Source organism: Gymnoscopelus braueri, assembly GCF_963280865.1.
Source record: "Gymnoscopelus braueri genome assembly, chromosome: 2".
In the NCBI taxonomy this organism is placed as follows: domain Eukaryota; kingdom Metazoa; phylum Chordata; class Actinopteri; order Myctophiformes; family Myctophidae; genus Gymnoscopelus; species Gymnoscopelus braueri.
The window spans coordinates 18,184,338-18,201,626 of NC_137604.1; the positions used below are offsets into that span (position 1 = coordinate 18,184,338).

At 41.0% G+C, this 17,289-nt stretch overlaps 1 protein-coding gene across 3 annotated transcripts in view; it reads right to left on the minus strand.

Annotated features, from left to right (window-relative positions):
* fbxw7 (F-box and WD repeat domain containing 7) overlaps positions 1-17,289 on the minus strand; it is a 269,250-nt gene that overhangs the window by 205,888 nt on the left and 46,073 nt on the right. For 2 of the 3 annotated variants that reach the window (XM_080415339.1, XM_080415337.1), the window contains exon 1: positions 15,208-15,296. The gene's annotated coding sequence lies outside the window, so the exon portion shown is untranslated. Of the gene's footprint in view, positions 1-15,207; positions 15,297-17,289 lie in introns of those variants that run through there. The other variant, XM_080415338.1, reaches the window with a different exon arrangement.

Consider the following 17,289-nt stretch of genomic DNA (forward strand, 5'->3'; position numbering starts at 1 on the left):
CAACGACACATCGCAGGGCTTGCAGATCAGCTATTATTTGCCGACATATGTTCGACCCCAGAAGAGAAACGCTGGGGTTCATGTGGTTAAGTGTGAGCCCTTAAGTGTTGAAGCAAAGAAAACTAAGCAGGTGGTGCTCACTGCTCACATGGATTAAAGCACGATAAAATTTCACGACTGAAGAAATTTGTATCGCCACGTCCTACCCATTAAGACCTGAAGCCGATTCTACAAATGTCTTCTAAAATAGCAGATCTAATATATCTGCTATGTCTTCAAATAGCAGATCTACAAGCTCGAGTGCCGCGCTACGAGCTTGTAGATGTGCTATTTTTGAAAAATCGTATGTGTGCAAATCTTTGAATATATATTGTTTTAAAGAGAACATTTTTTACTCAAATCTTTGCTTCTGGGGGGTCCCTGGAAAAACATATTTTGAGATGGCGGTCGGCGGCCAAATACATATACCGGTAAGTTTGGGGGTCCTTGACATGAGAAAGTTTGAGCACCACTGATAGAGAAACATACGTTTTTTTCAGAATGCTGTTGGGATTTAGAAGACATTTAAATGACATGAAATCAGTCGTGGCGACTGAGAACTTGAATCCCATGTGCTGGGTCTGTGAGCATCCTCTACAGTGTTGTGTGGACAGGATGTGGGAGAAGCAGTGAGAGGGCAGTGAGTGAAGTTACGGTTTCCTGCCTCGCCAGGGTTACGAGGACAAGGCGGGTACGGGCGGGGACCAATGCGTTTGGGATTTCCTGTTTTCAACTGGGTTTCCGAAGCATGAATGACTTGAAAAAGTTTTGTGTTGTTGAACGAACTTCCTCAAAAGAATGATGCAGATCCTCCACCAAACACATGTCTTTCCTCGTCTCTGTTTCGGTGCTAATTTAGCCTGTGATACGCAACGAGTAAGAGATGTTTTATTGATGGAAGTAAAAGGTAGTTGAAGCAATTTACAGTGAACGAGGCTCTGTAGTGAAATTCAATAGTTATTAATAGCTCTAGTCAAGTGGTTCTCAAACTTTTTCATGTCAAGGACCACCCAAAATGATATGTATTTGGCCGCGGACCTCCATCTCAAAATATTTTGTTCCAAGGACCTTTAAAAAATAAATATTCAACGATTTGCACGAACTTTCAAGATTTTTCAAAAATAGCAGATCTGCAAGCTCGTAGCGCAGCACTCGGTGCCGCGCTACGAGCTTGTAGATCTGCTATTTTTGAATAGCCCAAAGAAATGTAAGTGTACGTTAGCGGTTAAGAAAGTCATATATGTACCCTGACAGGTGAGGTGTTAAACCTCGCCCATGGCTTCTTCCTGTACCTCCCTGTTCTCTCTCTCAACTTTCTTACCATCCGCCCCAATACATGCATTACTACAGAGCGTGAACTCCCCACTGTCTGTTGGAATAAAGCTGCAAGTCCTCATGAACCCTGAATGCAATGCAACGGTGTCCTATACGCCTAAGACCCTCACTCACCCTCACTCACTGAGAGAAGCAGAACAAATTTAGACCGTTGGTTCACATAGTCCAGGGGTCCCCAGTAAAAGTAGTTAATATTGTGTCATTTTAACCAATTATATGTTGGCTATTCAAAAACAGCAGATATACAAGCTCACAGCACTCACTTTGTGCCACGCTGCAAGCTTACGTACATCTTCTTAGCTTCACATTTTTATAAATTTGAATTTGTTTTACATAAAATCTTCTCTTCTGGCAGTCCCCGTTACAAAATTTTTGGATGGGGGTCCGCAGCTTATACAATTATACAATTTGGGGGTCCTCGACTTGAAAATGTTTTAGAAACACTGATTTAGAGCATATCCCTCTCTGGATGGATGGAGCTCTGCTAACAATGCAGGTCCACTGACTGCATACACTAGGCCAACAGTATTATAACGGGTTGGTCAAATCACACCTTTGATAAATGTGGTATAATAATAACCCTGACACTACGGCTATGCTAGTGCTTCTTTCTTCACTCAGCGGCTATAGGAAATAACCATTAGGCGGTTAACTGTAGGTCAAGGTGAAATTTAAGGTGTACTTCGATCTCAAAGAGTCCGTGGAGGTTTAACTACAGGAGGAAAGATGGAGCAGACAAGAGCTGCAGAATGGCTCATGAAAATCTTTGATGACTCAGCCAGCCAACTTAATCAAAATGAGCTAAATACAGAAGAGATTGTGATTTCCCCCCCCCAAAAAAGGAATAAAAACCACACATATGAGCATGAAACCGCCTCGTTAGCCTCATCTTATTGTAACCAAGACATCTGCTTGGGGGAGAGGGGGGGGGACTATTCATCATAGACAGATTTAGCTACCATGTCTGTGAACTTCACATGCATTTTATTTTTTTACTTGTAGTGTGTCACTGACTCACCACCACAGATGGAGGATGCCAGAGTGACTGAATGAAGTAATTTTTCATGTGAGCAGGTGTGCTTTATCGTGGTTTAAGCACTGTCTATTTTGACCACTCAAACTACAACTAGTACTCACTGTATATAAAAAAAACAATAAGTCACTCCTGGCCATGGTATATTGTCATCATATCACAGCTAAAGGCTCAGTTATACTTTGTTGCGCGATCTGAGCTTGAAGATCTGCTATTTTCCACGCTTGACACCGAAACTCAAGTATAACTCAGCCTTAAGCCGGGGGTTGACAGACACTACTGTCTCCCAGGTAGTGCTAGGCAACAAATCTAATTCCCCAATATGCAATGAATGATATGAAAATGTTAATATCCAGATATTGAAAAAAATCTTACGTTTGAGTAAGTCTTCCCCAAACATAAGGATGTGTAAATCACCCAAATCCTTCTCTATCTCGCTCTTCCACTAATATTGCTTCTTCCCTTTGAGGCGAGGTCATTCAGAAGTCTGGTTACAGCAAATAAAGTGAGCTTGTTAGCCTATTATGACATGCCCAGAATAGGGATGCTAGGGTTCATTTGGTTAAATTGGCAATAAAGCGGTATTTGCTTTGGAAAATACTGCAGTAGCATGTGAATTTCAGCAAATTGCCCAAATGAATTACACTTCTTTTACGTTATAGGTCCAACATCCAGCAAACAAATGGAACAGGACCGCATTATTTGACCAACGTTTCGACAGTAAAAAGTCTTCTTCAGGGTCTCATACCCTGAAGAGGACTTTTTACTGTCGAAACGTTGGTAAAATAATAAAATAATTTATTGCATCGTGGCTACGAGCTGTGCGACCTCCTTTCTTTGAAAACATTGGTCCAACATCCGAAACTATTGAATGAACTGAACTGAACCCAGCACTACACAGACTGAGCAGGGCTGACATTCAATGGCGAGGGGGATAGAACAGCAGCAGTAGCATGGGAGTCACGCCATCGCCACAAATTCAACCAACCGTGTGTCATATTGTTTGTGTTCCAAAAGCTGCCTTTCAAAAATTACAAGTGACAAGTGGAAAAAGTAGTCAAATGTTTTACTTAAGTAAAAGTATCAATACTGCAATGTAGAAGTACTACAAGTAAGTTACAAGTAAAAGTCCGGAATTCAAAATTTACTTGAGTAAAAGTACAAAAGTATTGGTATCAAAATGTACTTAAAGTACCAAAAGTAAAAGAACAAAATATTTGAAATAGCAGATCTACAAGCTCACAACGCGTCGCATCGCGACGCGTTGTGAGCTTGTAGATCGGCTATTTTCAAATAGCCTAGGTATAAAATAGGGCTAAAATGGTTCATGTATGTTTCATAATATCATAATTTATATCTGCAAAGTAACTAGTAGCTAAAGTTTTCAAATAATTGTAGTGGAGTAAAAGTACAATATTTGCCTCTGAGATGTAGTGGAGTAGAAGTAAAAGTATTGGAAATTGGAAATACTTCAAGTAAAGTACAAATACCTCAAAATTGTACTTAAGTACATGTACTTAGTTACTTTACACCACTGCATGGGAGTCACGCCATCGCCACAAATTCAACCAACCGTGTGTCATATCGTTTGTGTTCCGAAAGGCTGCCTTTCAAAAATTACAAGTGACAATTAAGACACTTTGAAATATGGCCTCCGTTCATTCTCTTATGATGAAAGCGTTATCTCCAGGTGCAGATGATCAGCGGTTACTTTTTTCCTGAGTGATGTTTTGGGTGGATTCGCTCCAGTAGCTTTGGGGAGGAAGGCCACAAAACAAACATCACTCGCACATAATGTTTGATGGTTCCCTTCTTCGCCACATGAATCCTCGTGGCCCTAACCCGGGGGGGGGAGTGAAGAACAAACTCAGATCTACAAACTCACGCATGACGCATTGTGAGCTTGTAGATCTGCTATTTTCAGCAAAGAGATTTGGTGTAGAGGGGACTTTAAGTAGCTAGTATAATACAGCCCTAGGAGTCCCTGGTCAACTATAGAGTTTAAGTGGTTAAAGTAGAACACATTTCGCTTCCCCTTTTTCTGGTCTCTCCTCAAGAGACTACCCAGCATGCAGCGCTAATTCAGTGAATGGAAAGAAACCCTTAAAAGTTCCACACTCGGTTGGCCACGAGGCAACAAGGCCTTTCGTTTTTGAACCCGAGAATGGAAGCTGACAGTACAGTATAGTACCACTCCAGCAGCAGCGCCACAGTCCGAGTTGCTTCTTAACCCATTAAGACCGGGAACGCATCTGTGTCATTTTCTTTATTTCTTTGGGCTATTCAAAAATAGCAGATATACAAGCTCATAGCGCGGCACCGAGTGCCGCGCTATGCGCTTGTAGATCTGCTATTTTAGGAAAATAGTGAGTTTTTTTTTTTACTCAAATCTTTGCTTCTGGGGGGTCCCTGGAACAACATATTTTGAGATGAGGGTCCGCGGCCAGATACATATCATTTTGGGGGTCCTCGACATGAACAAAGTTTGAGAACCACTGATATTTCAGCAACATAATTTTTTCCCAAAAACGGTTAGGATTTAGAAGACATTTGTAGAACCCCCAGAAGCAAAGATTTGAGTTAAAATGTTTGCTTTAAAAAAATATATATATATATATTCAAAGATTTGCACACATTTTCACAAAAATAGCCGATCTACAAGCTCATAGCGCGGCACTCGGTGCCACGCTATGAGCTTGTATATCTGCAATTTTTTTTTAATATCCAAAAGAAATGCTAAAAAATGACACAGATGCGTTCCCGGTCTCGATGGGTTAATATAAAGCGGGCCGGGGACTTTAGAAAAATTGTGCATCATTCAGCAGCTCTATTATCTGTTGTGTGTGTGTGTGTGCTCCCCATTCTCTCACTACACACTGCAGGCGGAAGGAGGCTCTGAATTATTTACAGTGGATGAGTGGGTGAGAGAGCTGGGGGACTGATTAAGGGAGTGACACGGAGGATGGCTAAATCTCAGAAACTTCAGAGGAAGCTGTGCCTGTGCTTTTTTCCCAGGCATTTCTTCTTCTTTTTTTTTTGTTTACCCTCAACCCCTTTCCCCACTTAAAAACTCCTTTGTGGGATATGACAGCACTGTGGCACGGCTCAGCAGAAGGAGGGAGTTCTGTGGTAACAGCCCTCATCGCTTCGCTGGAAAAGTATCCTCTTCTCTGCATGAACCTTCGTCTTTCCCTGGTGAGAGTAGAGAGGGCGAGGCGACTCTTCTGGGGACGCGTTAACGTGTACGAGCATGCAACCACACACCTCAGTCTGTATTATACCTAACCCCACACACCTGGGGTAATAATGCGGGAGGGAACGACATGTGTGGTGGTGGTGTGGTGTCGTCTGTGGTTTTTCCCAGGCTGGAATATGAGCTTTATTAAAAAGGAAAATGATATGCCTCTCTCTCTTATCAGGGTTGTCACTATCATGAAGTTTAATTTAGTTTAACCCGTTTGGACCTGGAGCGCCTATAAGTTGTTATATCTTTCAATCCGGGAACACCTTTGTGTAACATTAGCTGTTGCTATATATGTATATAGCAAAAAATATGTTTTACATTTTTTTATTAAAATCAGACGTTTTTCAGAAGAAAAAAATAAGGCGTTTTTTTAGAATCGGCCTCAGGTCTAAATGGGTTAAAATATCATTTGTTTTAGATAAATTGGCATAGTGACAGTAGTTGCAAAAAAAACAACGTACAGTAGCATACTATGACCAAAAACAGGCCAGGTTCTCGTCCACACAACTACAGCCAATCGTGCTCCTCAGTGGGCTAGACCATTGGTTGTCAAAGTGGGGGGGGGGGAGTCGCCAGTAAAAAATAAAAAAATAAAGCGTCACAATCACTATGAGCTTGTAGATCTGCTATTTTAGAAAAATCTTAAAATGTGTGCAAATCTTTAAAAGTTATTTTTTTTAAAGGCGAACATTTTTAACAGAAATCTTTGCTTCTGGGGGTTCCTGGCGCAACATATTCCCCGGTGGGGGTCCGCGGCCACACACATATCAATTTGGGGGTCCTTGGCATGAAAAGGTTGCGAGAACCACTGGGCTAGATTCCAGGCAAGGAACGTCGACCTTATCTGGGCACAAGTCCTCCCCATGACCCTCCTTAACAGCAACATCAACAACACAGCTTCACTGCACTACAATCCACAAGTAATGAACAAGTGATGAGTAACGTCCTTCTATCCAGCCCAGGCTCAGATAGTCAGTCCATGCTGCAGTGGAAAAGGGCTTTTTTATGGCTGACCCATAACCATTAGAAGGAAAATAAACTTGAAGAGCGTAATTAACTGTTTGTCGATAGCATTGAATCGTTGCTCATAAGGCAAGGACACCTAGACGGCTGCTCAGGTCTGCCTGTGTCAAGGATGGGAAAGATATTGAATTCGCTTTTTGTGTTGTTTTTTTTCGTAAATTAAGGCCCTAGTTGATCATACTGCAGCGACACACAAGAGCACCAAAAGTAGCAGATCCACAAGCTCGAAGCCAAACAGAAATTAAAATGTTCCAATGTTCAATGACAGAGACGCAATTAACCCATTAAGACCGGGACAACTCTGTGTCATTTTAGATTTGAGCTATAACCATTATTTTACACTTTGGCTATTCAAAAATAGCAGATATACAAGCTCGTAGCGCGGCACCGAGTGCCGCGCTACGAGCTTGTAGATCTGCTATTTTTGAAACATTTGTGAAAATCTTTGAATATATATATATTTTAAAGTGAACATTCGTAACTTTGCTTCTGGAGGTCCCTGGAACAAAATATCTTACAAATGTTTGCTTTAAAAAAATATATATATATATTCAAAGATTTTCAAAAAAATCACGTTTTAAAAAAATAGCAGATCTACAAGCTCGTAGCGTGGAAAACGACGCAGACAGATACGTTCCCGGATTGAAAGGGGTTAAAAGCATTAATCGCAATTATTTGAGCGGCAATTAATCGTCAAGTAAAATGTCATAATAATCGTGACAGCCCAGCCCCAGCCACAGTTCTTTCAGCATCGGACGCAGGAATATCAAAACACTCTGAGGTCTGAGACGCCGGGGGGAGAAAGAAAACCTGAGTCCCCAAAAAACCAATAGCTTGAATTATTCAAAGTCCCCACTAGATCAAATTTCCCCGCCAAGACCTTTATCCGGTCTGAGGGAGCAGAGTACCCAGTTTTAGAAGGGGGGGGGGGGGGGGGGGTAATATTAACAGGTTGACATTTGAGTGTGCCAAAGGGCCAACACTTTAAAAATGCAGCGCTGCCTGTGCCGAGCAGAGCAGAGCAGAGCGCGGAGGGGCCAATGCCGGGGCGCGATCACTTTACCTTTAACCCATTGAGACCGGGAACGCCATCTGTGTCATTTTAAGATTTTTTTGGCTATTCGAAAAAAATAGCAGATCTACAAGCTCATAGCGCGGCACCGAGTGAGCTTGTAGATCTGCAATTTTTTTGAAAAATTGTGGGACATTTGTTTACATCTTTGAATGTATACTTTTTAAAGCGAATTTTTTTTACTCAAACCTTTAATTCTGTGGGGTCCCTGGAACAACATATTTTGATGGGGATCGGCAGCCAAAAATATAATTTTGGGAGGTCCTTGACAAGAAAAGGTTTGAGCACCATTGATATAGCAACAATAGTTTTTAAGAAAAATGAAGACATTTTGTTGAGACAGTTACAAATGTTCACTTTAAAAAATATATTTATTCAAAGATTTGCACGCATTTTCGCGATTTTTCCCAAAAATTAGCAGATCTACAAGCTCGTAGCGCGGCACTCGGTGCCGCGCTACGAGCTTGTATATCTGCTATTTTTGAATAGCCCAAAGAATCCTAAAAATGACACAGATGCGTTCCCGGGTCTAAATGGGTTAATTCACCGGCGCGTGCCTCCGAGATGAATAATTCAACAACTTGCAGCTTGCACCGTGGTCTTTGAGGAGGAACTCCACTCGGCGAGAACATGCCACGGCACAAAATACAAATCACACACGCTTACATTTATATATATTCCTGTCTGGCGTTTCACTCACATTCTCATCCACAGTGTGTGGGGGGTGCAGTGTCCTGCTCAAGGACACACCGTGCCGGTGAGAAGACGACCACTGGCTGTCGCTGGGATTGAACCCGGGCACCTCCGGCTCACAGGACAGTCTTGCCAGAAGACAGACCTCGCGGGCAAAATTCATCAGAATAGGGCTGCAATTGTTTATTTTCTTAGCGATCATCGATTGCTTTTTCGATGCACCTTATTGATTCGAAAAGTATGTTTTTTTTTTAAATAAATACTTTCATTTTCAACTAAATCGATTGGTCTGATCAACCACTTAAGCCCAATTTTATACTTTGTTGTACAAGTGCTGCACAAAAACAGTGAAAATAGCTGATCTACAAGCTCACAACGCGTCGCATCACGTTTGTTTGTGTGTCTGCTATTTTCACTATTGTTTTAATATTATCTTATTAAAATGTATTATCGATATTTTTTGGGTAAATCGATTAGTTAGATTAACCGCTGCACCCTTAATTTCAAAATCAGCTGGCAGAAGAACTGGCAACGCTGAGAATGTTCTGGAACACGACTATGCCATAATAAGCATAGAACATCCACTGCACAGGATAACTCTGAACCCTATGAGCCGAAACCATCTGAAAATGTGGGTTACTGTGCCAAAAGACAAGCCAGGCGAAGTAGCACATCTCTCATAGAACAGTATTCATTTCCCAGAACAGTCACACATGCCTGCCTGCCCGTGGGCCTCCGGGGTAATAATATTCACCAGATCTAAATCTTAAAAAAAAGAAAAAAAGAAGAAATCCAGCATCATCAGCTTCAAACTCAAGCTGAGAAGTACCTGTATAATTGAGGTGCTACGCAACCGCTCTTATTAAAGTCCTCATTAGTGGAGTACTCTCTCTCTCCCTCTCGGAGAGCCTTCGTTTCCCTTCTTCCAGCCACCCACGCGCGCACTCTCACTTCGCACAGTTGAAGAGACAGGCGATAGCTAAGAGTTATTAACCCATTGAGACCAGGAAAGATTTTTTAGATATTTTTAAAGCGAACATTTTTTAAACTCCAATGTTTGCTTCTGGAGGGGGGTCCCTGGAACAAAACATTTTGGCGGTCAAATACATATCATTTTGGAGGTCCTCGACATGAAAAAAGTTTGAGAACCACTGATTATAGCAACATACGTTTTTTTTTTTAAAACTGTTTAGATTTAGAAGACATTTATAGAATCCCCCCAGAAGCAAAGATTTGAGTTACAAATGTTCGCTTAAAAAAACATATATTCAAAGATTCGCACAAATTCTCACGATAAAAAATAAATAAATAGCAGATCTACAAGCTCGTAGCGTGGCACTCGGTGCCGCGCTACGAGCTTGTATATCTGCTATTTTTGAATAGACAAATAGATCTAAAAACGACACAGATGCATTCCCTGCCGGTCTTAATGGGTTAAGCATCAAGCTCCCCTTGCAGCAACTCCAAACAACTCCGCTCCCATTGTGTCTCTGTGATCCGGTGAAGCCTGACTCATACTAGGTTGCATTATGTCTCGTGCCGAAAATAGCCGATCTACAAGCTCGTCACAACGCGTCGCCGAGCTTCGTAGATCGGCTATTTTCGACCGCGAGACACCGGCGCAAAGTGGTGGAAAAAGTACTCAAATGTTTTACTTAAGTAAAAGTATCGATACTGCGATGTAGAAGTACTCTGTTACAAGTAAAAGTCCGGAATTCAAAATTTACTTGAGTAAAAGTACAAAAGTATTGGTATCAAAATGTACTTGAAACGTAAAAATGTTTGAAAATAGCTCTGTGAGCTTGTAGATCGTCTATTTTCAAATAGCCTAGGTATAAAATAGGGCTAATGTGGTTAATGTATGCTTCATAATATCATAATTCATATCTTCAAAGTAACTAGTAACTAAAGTTTTCAAATAATTGTAGTGGAGTAAAAGTACAATATTTGCCTCCGAGATGTAGTGGAGTAGAAGTAAAAGTATTGGAAATTGGAAATACTCAATGTAAAGTACAAAGACCTCAAAATTGTACTTTCAGTACAGTACTTAAGTAAATGTACTTAGTTACTTTACACCACTGCGGCGGCGCACAGCTAAGTATAAACCAGGCGTGATTGAGATGCTGCCAGCTTGAGACAGAAGGTGGGATTTTGGCGACACATCCTGTTTTTTAAAAAAAGGCCCACGTCTTTTCTCGCTCCCTCTTCTGCTCTCTCTGGAACATCCTCCTCTCTTTCATCGCAGCAGCAGACAAAACACACGGCGGGAGCCTGGACTTCCTCAAAACGGTGGCTCAGGTACAATAAACGCTTCTCCAAATGGATTAGACCCGCGGCCAAAGCCAGAGTCTTTTTTGTCCCAGCAGACGTTTTATTTTTTGGCTGGGACTGGCTTTTTCCTCTCCCTCATATCGTGGATGTCTGGGAGCATTTTTTGTGTGTAGTAGACTAGGCTCTGTGCCGCTCAGATGCATGCAAACCATTTCCAGGAGATTTACAGCATCTTCCTCTGGTATTAAATATTTTATGACATGAAACATAGTTGTTGGAATCCTCCAGGGGGAAGTGCATGTTTTCTGTCTAGGTGCCATTGCTACACTGACTGTGCTACTCTCGAAATGTTATGAAGAAACTATTTGACAGGCCCAACCAGACAGCCCCAGTTAAAACAGTATCCAAAAAGGATGAAGGAGAGGGCCATCTGAAAGTGTAATTACACTCTCTCTACCCTGTAGATGGGCGTTATGCATTAAAAGATAATTCGGCGTGGCCATATCATCTATGCACCCACAAGCAGCATTAATAAGATATATGGAAGGCCATGAGGATGTTAGTCACAAACACCAACAGGCTGGCCTTATTAGGCAAAACCTCCCCAAAGGCTGAGTTATGTGCAGTGTACTAGTATGATTTACTTAATAATATATTATATTATTAACCCATTAAGACCTGAGGCAGATTCTACAAATGCCTTCCTTCTAAGTCGGTGGTTCTCAGACTTTTTCGTGCCAAGGACCCCCAAATTGATAGGCTATATATTTGCCCGCGGACCCCCATCTGAAAGTTGTTTGTGCCAGGGAGACCCCCAGAAGAGAAGATTTGTGTAAAAAAAAAGAAATAAAAATTATTCAACACTTTCAAGATTTTCCAAAAATGTTGATGCACAAGCTTGCATCGCGGCACAAAGTGACGCCCTGTGAGCTTGTATATCTGCTATTTTTGAATAGCCAACACTAAAATCTAAAATGACAGACGCTTTGCCGGTTTTAATGGGTTAAAGGGATACTTCACTTTCAAATAAAATAAACATTAAAAAAAAAAAATTAAAAAAATGAAAGAAGTTATGGCAAAATAAAGGCCCCCTCACGCATTAGAGTGTCCTACTAATGTGTGAGGGGGCCTTTATTTTGCCATAACTTCTTTCATTTTTTTTAAATATTTTTTTTTAATGTTTATTTTATTTGAAAGTGAAGTATCCCTTTAAGTAAATTATACTTAAATCATACTATACATGCATTGCAGGACCCATCCAAAGTCTTTCTTTGGATTAGGTGGTCCTTCACATTGGTGAGGTGACGGGATTCAAAAACAGTAGGCGACTAAGCGTAGGGTTTGTCAGCAGTTTTTCTTGCTGCAAAAAAAACCCCTAAGCTTAACAAGGGGTGAAATAGTTGGCATAGAACGCCCATCCTCAGAACTACTACAATACAGTAGAGTCCAACCCGACGCCAGATTTTGGAGTTCGATGTCGATGGCGATTTCCCCCCCCCAAAAAAGAAGTCAAATATCGACCGGGTCCTATTAAATATGTGTCTGGTCTGATAGCTGTCTGCCACCCAGAAACAGTTGGCTCCCTCATTGCAAACAAAGGATCCACACAACACAGTTAACACCCCGGGAGAGAGTGAAGCTATGGTGGGCCAATAAGACGCTTCCCTTTAGTCAACCGCAAACAATCATACCCGTTTCACTTTTCTCCCACCCACACACAACCACAGAGTAACACTTTCAGTGTTAAGATATGGAGCAGGCCAGGTACGCACACTGCATACAAGCTGCTACTACTATGTACACACAAGAGTTACACACTTTATAATGAGATGCACAGCCACACACTAATGCCCTACACGCTTAATTGGACCTCAAAGGAGTCCAATGCTCCATATCCACTATATGACCCACTATGCATGCACCGCAGCCATAATGGAAAGAAATCGAGCCCCTTTCCTTACTTCCTTCACAGGTGTTACCAATGATTCTAATGAAGGCTCTGTTCCATTTTGTGTAGCACAGTGGTTCTTAAATCTTTTTTATTTCAACGACTCCCATAACTCTGAGAGTGTGCAAATGGAACCAAATGGACCCTTACGGGTCCATTTGGTTCCATTTGTACACTCTCAGAGTTACACACCCGTTAAGTGGCCATTTGGAACACCCTCAAGGATGAGGGTCCCTGGACCACACTTTGAGACCCACTGGTGTAGCAGAGTGTTTCCAGTGAGCACAATGTCAGCACCCTGACTCTGTTTGACCTGAATGGAACACAACCTAAAAAAGGTAGGGTAAGTGATATTTTGGGGTTTTTCTTTTTTTTTTTGCTAAAAAGGTTTAAAGTACTATATTCTGATAGTAATCATTGCTACAGAGCGTTTGTTCGGTCACAGGGGGTCTCTCCAGCTCTTTAGTTAACAGAATATAAGCCAATCAGGAGAGAGCTCTGAAAATGCATTTTTCTGTTTATTAACACATTGGGTGCCAGAGGTTTATTAAAATATTATACGTTGAGTGCCTGCATTTCTTCCATCCACTTGCGTTATACGTTTCGTGCTGTAGAAGCCCCGACGCGGAAGTGCATGTAAACAAAGCGTGCGTGCGAGACGGCGGAGGGTCCCGACTAACGCCTGGAACAATAATATTTCCAACGCGACCCTCCATTGCAGCGTGATCGCCGATCGAAAACGGCTCGTTTCCACCACGTTAAAAAGAAATGGAGATATTAAGCTTTTAGTCAAGGAGATAACATTGAAAACGCCGACCGGAAGGATTTTTGACATGGAGCCACATCCAGCCTCTTCTTCTCAGAAACTCCTTGGGTGATGTCAAAGTTTCGTTTTAGCGCCCCACGTGGGCCACTCGTATAAAAATAGAATTGGGTCAAAAACGGTCCGGACCGTTTTCGGCACTTCTCGTTTGGATCCTCAAAAACGGTCCGGACCGTTTATGGCACTCGATGTGTTAAAGAGCTGGAGAGACATGGGAGACTCCTTTTACTGAACAAACACTCTAATAGCAATGAGTACTATCAGAATATAGAGATATTTAACACTTATTTTAACCAAAGTAAATCACTTACCCTACCTTTAATTAGCATCATTGGTAAGAAAAACCTGTAGAGAAGTGAGGAAGTGGCCCTGATTTCTTTCCAATATGGCTGCTATGCATGTAGCCAATTAACTCATTCAGTGCCATTGACGTCACCGACGTCACGTTTTTATAAGCCCAGGGTGCCAATGATTTTCAGTGATTTTTCCCCCCCTAAAACATAATCATCAGGTATTATGGTTATACTAGGAGGAAGATTTTTTTCAAAAGAGTGTACAGAAAGTGTTAAAATTATGTTTTTATGCGGACACGCCTCCAGTTCATTAAGTATACCTGGTTCTCACCTTATAGTCCATGAGCCAGACAAGATTTCATTATCGAAAGAGTGGGCAAAACCATACCTATATTAAATTGTTCATAGGGTCAATACGAGTAAATAAATATATGATAACCCCTCCACAGGAGTAGCTTTTTCATGGTTATCACACATTTTGTTATTTTCCCCATACGTACATGACAGGTGAAAAAATGACAAAATTTAAAAAAGAGTTATCATAATGAAACTTCCTGAGTTGATTACTTACATGAAGACAATGATTTATCGTATTACAAGTTTTCTGAAATTGTATATTTAAATATGCAAATTAGGCATTTAGTCCATGAGCCAGAGCCCCAAAATTGAGCCAGATATTGAATATTCCCTCGTTAAAAACCTTTGACTCCAACATCTTAACAAAATGAAATAAGTATGTTGACTCTGGCTTTGTCCAATATTCCAATGTTGATTCTGGAAAGTTATGCAAATGTGGGCATATTTTCCTAATGCCTAATTTGCATATTTAAATATACAATTTCAGAAAACTTGTAATACGATAAATCATTGTCTTCATGTAAGTAATCAACTCAGGAAGTTTCATTATGATAACTTTTTTAAATGTTGTCATTTTTTCACCTGTCATGTACGTATGGGGAAAATAACAAAATGTGTGATAACCATGAAAAAGCTACTCCTGTGGAGAGGTTATCATATATTTATTTACTCGTATTGACCCTATGAACAATTTAATATAGGTTTGGTTTTGCCCACTCTTTCGATAATCATTACTCAATTTTGGGGCTCTGGCTCATGGACTATTAGCACCTCCTCCACCACCTTAGCACCACCCACCTGTCCTAGTCCCTCCTCCTCCTCATGCCCACACCTGTTGTGTTATGATAATGGAGGGTATATTTTTACTATGTCATTAAATGGCTGTTTCTCTATTGGCACGTTTGACCATCAAGGTTTCAGCCTCCAGGTAGAAACTCAAAATAGTCAGAGAAGACATAAAACACCACCAGGGGGCTTAATGAAGTTCCATCAACCTCATAGACACATAAAAAACAGAAAAAGTGCAAAACCATGGCAGTGGCACCACCTCTTTAAGGGATGCCTTTTTTACTTACGATTCTCTGTCCGTCTCTCTGTCTGGGCCACACTGGGGTCTTGTCCAGTCCAGGCCCCTACGTTAAAGGGCGGCGTCTTCCTGCACAAAACACACAGAGACAGAGAGAGAGAGAGCCGTCAGTACATGTGTTAAGCAATCTCTCAGGTCATCATCACAGAGCAAACAGGCCATGTAGGGCCATCTGGAACGAGACGAGAGGAAAACGAGGGGGTCCGAGGCATGGACGGGGATCGGGCTGGGCAATATATATCGTTGCTGTCGGGCAAGAACACACTTTTTTTTTGTAAATTAAGACCTGAAGCCGATTCTAAGAAATGTCTTCTAAATCCCAACAGTTTTCTGAAACGTATGTATCTATATCAGTGGTGCTCAAACTTTTTCATGTCAAAATTATAAGTATTTGACTGCCGACCCCCCATCTCAAAATAGTTTGTTCCAGGGAGCCCCAGAAGCAAAGATTTGAGTTAAAAATGTTCGCTTTAAAAATATATATTTTCAAAGATTTGCACACATTTTCAAGATGTTTCAAAAATAGCAGATATACAAGCTCATAGCGCGGCACTGAGCTTGTATATCTGCTATTTTTGAATAGCCAAAGTGTAAAATAACGCTTTTTAGGTCAAATCAAAACATGACACAGATGCTTCTCCTGTTCTTAAAGGGTTAACACCCTATTTGATCATACTACAGCGTCACTCAAAAGTATCAAAAGGCAGCAGATCCACAAGCTCAAAACCTGGCACTGAGCTTGTAAATCTTGTTTTTGTTTGTTTTTTTTTATCCTGAAAAGTCACCGTTTAGGACATGATGAGGTTTTCCACCCGACAGAGACGATATCGATTATTTGTTTAAAATATTGTGATAGTTGAATTTGTCCGTATCGCCCAGCGCTAGACAGAGTGTGTGTGTGTGTGTGTGACCATGTGCTTATGTGTGCTGGGATCTCAGATGGCTATCCCCTAAAACACCCACACAGACAGAACACGCAGCAGTTTTCCCACAGAGCTGCCAACAGCAGCATCATGTCTGCTATAGTCTCAGAGTCAGGCATCAAATAAAACCAGCACACACACACACACACACACACACACACACAGGACCAAAGGACAGGGAGTATGTGTGGAGCACAGAGCCCACTGAGCACAAATAAAACATGATGTCCAAACCAGACATGGAGAGACACACCATTGGAAGCGCCAGGAATACAGAGAGAGAGAGAGACCGGTGGAATCGTTTTGGTGAGATCTACACTGCTCCAAAGTGATGCATGACACCCGGGGGCAGTCCTCAATTTCTCTCCGCCCCAGGACCGAAACTTAACAAAAATACATTATTAAGACCTGAGGCCGATTAAAAAAATGTTTTCTAAATCCTAACGCCTTAAAAAAAATATATATATTCAAAGATTTGCACAAATTTTCACGGTTTTACAAAAATAGCAGATCTACAAGCTCGTAGCGCGGCACTCGTGCTATTTTTGTATAGCCTAAAGAAATCAAAAAATTACACAGATGCGTCATTGTGTTAAACCATTTACATTTACGTAGATCTGCTAATTTTCACTATTTCGTAAACGTTTCTTGTTTTTAATTATTATTATTTAGTGTTTTTTATTCTTAATTCTTTTTACGAAATAAAGTCATTTCTTTATTTATTTTTATCTATTAAAATAATTAAATATAACTAACGTACTAAACGTAAAAAAAAATGGAACGTTTACTTGTGACCCATAAAAATAATTGGGTCCCCACCCATTGTTTGGGGGAAAACTGATGCACGCCACAAACCAGATGCAAACATACTGTACCTAATACTAGGATCACGCAGGTTTTACAGCATCAAATTCAAGCACTTTTCCAACAACTTCTAAAGTCCTGAATAGTAGGGACAGGTTTTTTAGTTTCTTTCTTCCAGTAGCTCCATTTCAGTGTCATCCATTGCCATATACACTGTTCCCATCCATTTCACTTACAAAAGAATGATGCCCAATTATCCTCTCCCCACTTTTTCTGATTTTAACAGCTAGACTACAACCACAAAAGCCTTTTCCATTTATTTTTCAAGGATTTACTGGCAATTG